The sequence below is a fragment of the Gorilla gorilla genome, chromosome 8 (assembly GCF_029281585.2).
Source record: "Gorilla gorilla gorilla isolate KB3781 chromosome 8, NHGRI_mGorGor1-v2.1_pri, whole genome shotgun sequence".
NCBI lineage: Eukaryota > Metazoa > Chordata > Mammalia > Primates > Hominidae > Gorilla > Gorilla gorilla.
The window spans coordinates 70,024,261-70,031,654 of record NC_073232.2 but is presented as its reverse complement, the minus strand read 5'-3'; positions in this window follow the sequence as shown (position 1 = coordinate 70,031,654).

Genomic DNA, 7,394 nt, shown 5'->3' with positions numbered 1-7,394 from the left:
AGCACTAAATGCCCACAAGAGAAAGCAGGAAAGAACTAAAATCAACAACCTAACATCGCAATTAAAAGAACTAGAGAAGCAAGAGCAAACACATTCAAAAGCTAGCAGAAGGCAAGAAATAACTAAGATCAGAACAGAACTGAAGGAGATCGAGACACAAAAAGCCCTTCAAAAAAATCAATGAATCCAGGAGCTAGTTTTTAAAAAGATCAACAAAATTAATAGACCGCTAGCAAGAATAATAAAGAAGAAAAGAGAGAAGAATCAAATTAGACACAATAAAAAAAGATAAAGGGGATATCACCACTGATCCCATAGAAATACAAACTACCATCAGAGAATACTATAAACACCTCTACATAAATAAACTAGAAAATCTAGAAGAAGGGAGAGAAGCCAAGATGGCCCAATAGGAACAGCTCCGGTCTACAGCTCCCAGCGTGAGTGACACAGAAGACGGGTGATTTCTGCATTTCCATCTGAGGTACCGGGTTCATCTCACTAGGGAGTGCCAGACAGTGGGCGCAGGTCAGTGGGTGCGTGCACTGTGTGCGAGCCGATGCAGGGTGAGGCATTGCCTCACTCGGGATGCGCAAGGGGTCAGGGAGTTCCCTTTCCTAGTCAAAGAAAGGGGTGACAGACGGCACCTGGAAATTCGGGTCACTCCCACCCGAATACTGCACTTTTCCAACGGGCTTAAAAAACGGCGCACCTGGAGAGTATATCCCGCACCAGGCTTGGAGTGTCCTACACCCACGGAGTCTTGCTGATTGCTAGCACAGCAGTCTGAGATCAAACTGCAAGGCGGCAGCGAGGCTGGGGGAGGGGCGCCCACCATTGCCCAGGCTTGCTTAGGTAAACAAAGCAGGCAGGATCCTCAAACAGGGTGGAGCCCACCACAGCTCAAGGAGGCCTGCCTGCCTCTGTAGGCTCCACCTCTGGGGGCAGGGCACAGACAAACAAAAAGACAGCAGTAACCACTGCAGACTTAAATGTCCCTGTCTGACAGCTTTGAAGAGAGCAGTGGTTCTCCCAGCATGCAGCTGGAGATCTGAGAACGGGCAGACTGCCTCCTCAAGTGGGTCCCTGACCCCTGACCCCCAAGCAGCCTAACTGGGAGGCATCCCCGAGCAGAGGCAGACTGACACCTCACATGGCCGGGTACTCCAACAGACCTGCAGCTGAGGGTCCTGTCTGTTAGAAGGAAAACTAACAAACAGAAAGGACATCCACACCAAAAACCCATCTGTACATCACCATCATCAAAGACCAAAAGTAGATAAAACCACAAAGATGGGGAAAAAACAGAGCAGAAAAACTGGAAACTCTAAAAAGCAGAGTGCCTCTCCTCCTCCAAAGGAACGCAGTTCCTCACCAGGAACGGAACAAAGCTGGATGGAGAATGACTTTGACAAGCTGAGAGAAGGAGGCTTCAGACGATCAAATTACTCCGAGCTACAGGAGGACATTCAAACCAAAGGCAAAGAAGTTGAAAACTTTGAAAAAAATTTAGAAAAATGTATAACTAGAATAACCAATACAGAGAAGTGCTTAAAGGAGCTGATGGAGCTGAAAACCAAGGCTCGAGAACTACGTGAAGAATGCAGAAGACTCAGGAGCCAATGCGATCAACTGGAAGAAAGGGTATCAGAGATGGAAGATGAAATGAATGAAATGAAGTGAGAAGGGAAGTTTAGAGAAAAAAGAATAAAAAGAAACAAAGGCTCCAAGAAATATGGGACTATGTGAAAAGACCAAATCTATGTCTGATTGGTGTACCTGAAAGTGACGGGGAGAATGGAACCAGGTTGGAAAACACTCTGCAGGATATTATCCAGGAGAACTTCCCCAATCTAGCAAGGCAGGCCAACATTCAGATTCAGGAAATACAGAGAATGCCACAAAGATACTCCTCGAGAAGAGCAACACCAAGACACATAATTGTCAGATTCACCAAAGTTGAAATGAAGGAAAAAATGTTAAGGGCAGCCAGAGAGAAAGGTCGGGTTACCCTCAAAGGGAAGCCCATCAGACTAACAGCGGATCTCTCGGCAGAAACTCTACAAGCCAGAAGAGACTGGGGGCCAATATTCAACATTCTTAAAGAAAAGAATGTTTAACCCAGAATTTCATATCCAGCCAAACTAGGCTTCATAAGTGAAGGAGAAATAAAATCCTTTACAGACAAGCAAATGCTGAGAGATTTTGTCACCACCAGGCCTGCCCTAAAAGAGCTCCTGAAGGAAGTGCTAAACATGGAAATGAACAACTGGTACCAGCCACTGCAAAATCATGCCAAAATGTAAAGACCATCGAGACTAGGAAGAAACTGCATCAACTAACGAGCAAAATAACCTGCTAACATCATAATGATAGGATCAAATTCACACATAACAATATTAACTTTAAAGGTAAATGGACTAAATGCTGCAATTAAAAGACACAGACTGGCAAATTGGATAAAGAGTCAAGACTCATCAGTGTGCTGTATTCAGGAAACCCATCTCACGGGCAGAGACACACATAGGCTCAAAATAAAGGGATGGAGGAAGATCTACCAAGCAAATGGAAAACAAAAAAAGGCAGGGGTTGCAATCCTAGTCTCTGATAAAACAGACTTTAAACCAACAAAGATCAAAAGAGACAAAGAAGGCCATTACATAATGGTAAAGGAATCAATTCAACAAGAAGAGCTAACTATCCGAAACATACATGCACCCAATACAGGAGCATCCAGATTCATAAAGCAAGTCCTTAGAGACCTACAAAGAGACCTAGGCTCCCACACAATAATAATGGGAGACTTTAACACCCCACTGTCAACATTAGACAGATCAACAAGACAGAAAGTCAACAAGGATACCCAGGAGTTGAACTCAGCTCTCCAGCAAGCGGACCTAATAGACATCTACAGAACTCTACACCCCAAATCAACAGAATATACATTTTTTTCAGCACCACACCATACCTATTCCAAAATTGACCACATACTTGGAAGTAAAGCTCTCCTCAGCCAATGTAAAAGAACAGAAATTATAACAAACTATCTCTCTGACCACAGTGCAATCAAACTACAACTCAGGATGAAGAAACTCACTCAAAACTGCTCAACTACATGGAAACTGAACAACCTGCTCCTGAATGACTACTGGGTACACAACAAAATGAAGGCAGAAATAAAGATGTTCTTTGAAACCAATGAGAACAAAGACACAACATACCAGAATCTCTGGGACGCATTCAAAGCAGTGTGTAGAGGGAAATTTACAGCACTAAATGCCCACAAGAGAAAGCAGGAAAGATCCAAAATTGACACCCTAACATCACAATTAAAAGAAATAGAAAAGCAAGAGCAAACACATTCAAAAGCTAACAGAAGGCAAGAAATAATTAAAATCAGAGCAGAACGGAAGGAAATAGAGACACAAAAAACCCTTCAAAAAATTAATGAATCCAGGAGCTGGTTTTTTGAAAGGATCAACAAAATTGATAGACTGCTAGCAAGACTAATAAAGAAAAAAAGGGAGAAGAATCAAATAGATGCAATAAAAAATGATAAATGGGATATCACCACCGATCGCACAGAAATACAAACTACCATCAGAGAATACTACAAACACCTCTACGCAAATAAACTAGAAAATCTAGAAGAAATGGATAAATTCCTCGACACATACACTCTCCCAAGACTAAACCAGGAAGAAGTTGAATCTCTGAATAGACCAATAACAGGAGCTGAAATTGTGGCAATAATCAATAGCTTACCAATGAGAAAGAGTCCAGGACCAGATGGATTCACAGCCGAATTCTACCAGAGGTACAAGGAGGAACTGGTACCATTCCTTCTGAAACTATTCCAATCAATAGAAAAAGAGGGAATCCTCCCTAACTCATTTTATGAGGCCAGCATCATCCTGATACCAAAGCCAGGCCGAGACAAAACCAAAAAAGAGAATTTTAGACCAATATTCTTTGAGGAACATTGATGCAAAAATCCTCAATAAAATACTGGCAAACCAAATCCAGCAGCACATCAAAAAGCTTATCCACCAGGATCAAGTGGGCTTCATCCCTGGGATGCAAGGCTGGTTCAATATACGCAAATCAATAAATGTAATCCAGCATATAAACAGAACCAAAGACAAAAACCACATGATTATCTCAATAGATGCAGAAAAGGCCTTTGACAAAATTCAACAATCCTTCATGCTAAAAACTTTCAATAAATTATGTATTGATGGGATGTATCTCAAAATAATAAGAGCTATCTACGACAAACCCACAGCCAATATCATACTGAATGGGCAAAAATTGGAAGCATTCCCTTTGAAAACTGGCACAAGACAGGGATGCTCTCTCTCACCACTCCTATTCAACATAGTGTTGGAAGTTCTGTCCAGGGCAATCAGGCAGGAGAAGGAAATAAAGGTATTCAATTAGGAAAAGAGGAAGTCAAAATTGTCCCTGTTTGCAGACGACATGATTGTATATCTAGAAAACCCCATTGTCTCAGCCCAAAATCTCCTTAAGCTGATAGGCAACTTCAGCAAAGTCTCAGGATACAAAATCAATGTACAAAAATCACAAGCATTCTTATACACCAACAACAGACAAACAGAGAGCCAAATCATGAGTGAACTCCCATTCACAATTACTTCAAAGAGAATAAAATACCTAGGAATCCAACTTACAAGGGATGTGAAGGACCTCTTCAAGGAGAACTACAAACCACTGCTCAAGGAAATAAAAGAGGATACAAACAAATGGAAGAACATTCCATGTTCATGGGTAGGAAGAATCAATATCGTGAAAATGGCCATACTGCCCAAGGTAATTTATAGATTCAATGCCATCCCCATCAAGCTACCAATTACTTTCTTCACAGAATTGGAAAAAACTACTTTAAAGTTCATATGGAACCAAAAAAGAGCCGGCATCGCCAAGTCAATCCTGAGCCAAAAGAACAAAGCTGGAGGCATCACACTACCTGACTTCAAGCTATACTACAAGGCTACAGTAACCAAAACAGCTTGGTACTGGTACCAAAACAGAGATACAGATCAATGGAACAGAACAGAGCCCTCAGAAATAACGCTGCATATCGACAACTATCTGATCTTTGACAAACCTGAGAAAAACAAGCAATGGGGAAATGATTCCCTATTTAATAAATGGTGCTGGGAAAACTGGCTAGCCATATGTAGAAAGATGAAACTGGATCCCTTCCTTACACCTTATACAAAAATTAATTCAAGATGGGTTAAAGACTTAAACGTTAGACCTAAAACCATAAAAACCCTAGAAGAAAACCTAGGCCATACCATTCAGGACTGGAAGCCTTTGGGCCTTCTCTTTTTCTTAGTCTGGCTAAACGTTTGTCAATTTTGTTTATCTCTTTAAAAAGCCAACTTTTCATTTTTGTTGATCTTTTGTATTGTTTTCTTCATTTCAATTTTATGTATTTCTTTTTTTTTGGGGTTGGGAAGCTTAGAGAATGGATTGGTAGAGAAGTTTAATGGTATACTTCGCTGATATAGTATACTTCGCTGAGATAGTAGAATGCAGTTTAGAAAGAGTGAGATCACTTGTTTTAGACTTCATGTCTAAAACACCAAAAGCAATGGCAACAAAAGCCAAAATTGACAAATGGGATCTAATTAAACTAAAGAGCTTCTGCACAGCAAAAGAAACTACCATCAGCGTGAACAGGCAACCTACAGAATGGGAGAAAATTTTTGCAATCTACCCATCTGACAAAGGGCTAATATTCAGAATCTACAAAGAACTTAAACAAATGTTCAAGAAAAAAACAACCCCATCAAAAAGTGGGCAAAGGATATGAACAGACACTTCTCAAAAGAAGACATTTATGCAGCCAACAGACACATGAAAAAATGCTCATCATCACTGGCCATCAGAGAAATGCAAATCAAAACCACGATGAGATACCATCTCACACCAGTTAGAATGACAATCATTAAAAAGTCAGGAAACAACAGATGCTGGAGAGGACATGGAGAAATAGGAATGCTTTTACACTGTTGGTGGGGGTGTAAATTAGTTCAATCATTGTGGAAGACAGTGTGGCAATTCCTCAAGGATCTACAACTAGAAATGCCATTTGACCCAGCAATCCCATTACTGGGTATATACCGAAAAGATTACAAATGGTGCAACTATAAAGACACATGCACACGAATGTTTATTGTGGCACTATTCACAATAGCAAAGACTTCTAACAAACCCAGATGTCCATCAATGATAGACTGGATTAAGAAAATGTGGCACATATACACCATGGAATACTATGCAGCCATAAAAAAGGATGAGTTCATGTCCTTTTCAGGGACATGGATGAAGCTGGAAACCATCATTCTCAGCAAACTATGACAAGGACAGAAAACCAAACACCGCATGTTCTCACTCATAGATGGGAACTGAACAATGAGAACACTTGGACACAGGGCAGGGAACATCACACACCAGGGCCTGTTGGGGGGTGGTGGACTGGTGGAGAGATAGCATTAGGAGAAATACCTAATGTAAATGATGAGTTGATGGATGCAGCAAACCAACAGGGCACATCTATACCTATGTAAGAAACCTGCACTTTGTGCACAGGTACCCTAGAACTTGAAGTATAATAAAAATGAAAAAAAGAAAATGTTACTAGCAAATTGTAGATGGGTATACCTAATATAACTCTGCATGTGCACTATGTGTCTGGATACACATGGAAAGTATTCAGGCATACACACCAAATTGTTAAAATAAATCCCCTTCCAACATTAGGAGTGGCTGGGGAGCAGATGGCTTTCACTTCTGCACATTCCATGGTGCCAGGGTAATACCACATCACAATAGTAAATAGCAAAAATAACAACCTTAAGTTTAGATTTTCTTATCTAAATTTTAATTCTGTGAAGAAGTTTCCATTTCCCTTTTTCACATCAGGATAATAGAATGCAGTTTAGAAAGAGTGAGATCACTTGTTAGACTGTACAATTTTTAAGCATCAGCGAAGTATACCATTAAACTTCTCTACCAATCCATTCTCTAAGCTTCCCAACCCCAAAAAAAAGAAATACATAAAATTGAAATGAAGAAAACAATACAAAAGATCAACAAAAATGAAAAGTTGGCTTTTTAAAGAGATAAACAAAATTGACAAACGTTTAGCCAGACTAAGACAAAGAGAAGGCCCAAATAAATAAAATCAGAGATGAAAAAGCAGACATTATAACTGATACTGAAGAAATTCAAAGGATCATTAATGGCTACTATGAGCAACTGTATGCCAAACATTGGAAAATCTTGAAGAAATGGATAAATTCCTAGACACACGCAACCTACCAAGATTCAACCATGAAGAAATTCAAAATCTGAACAGACCA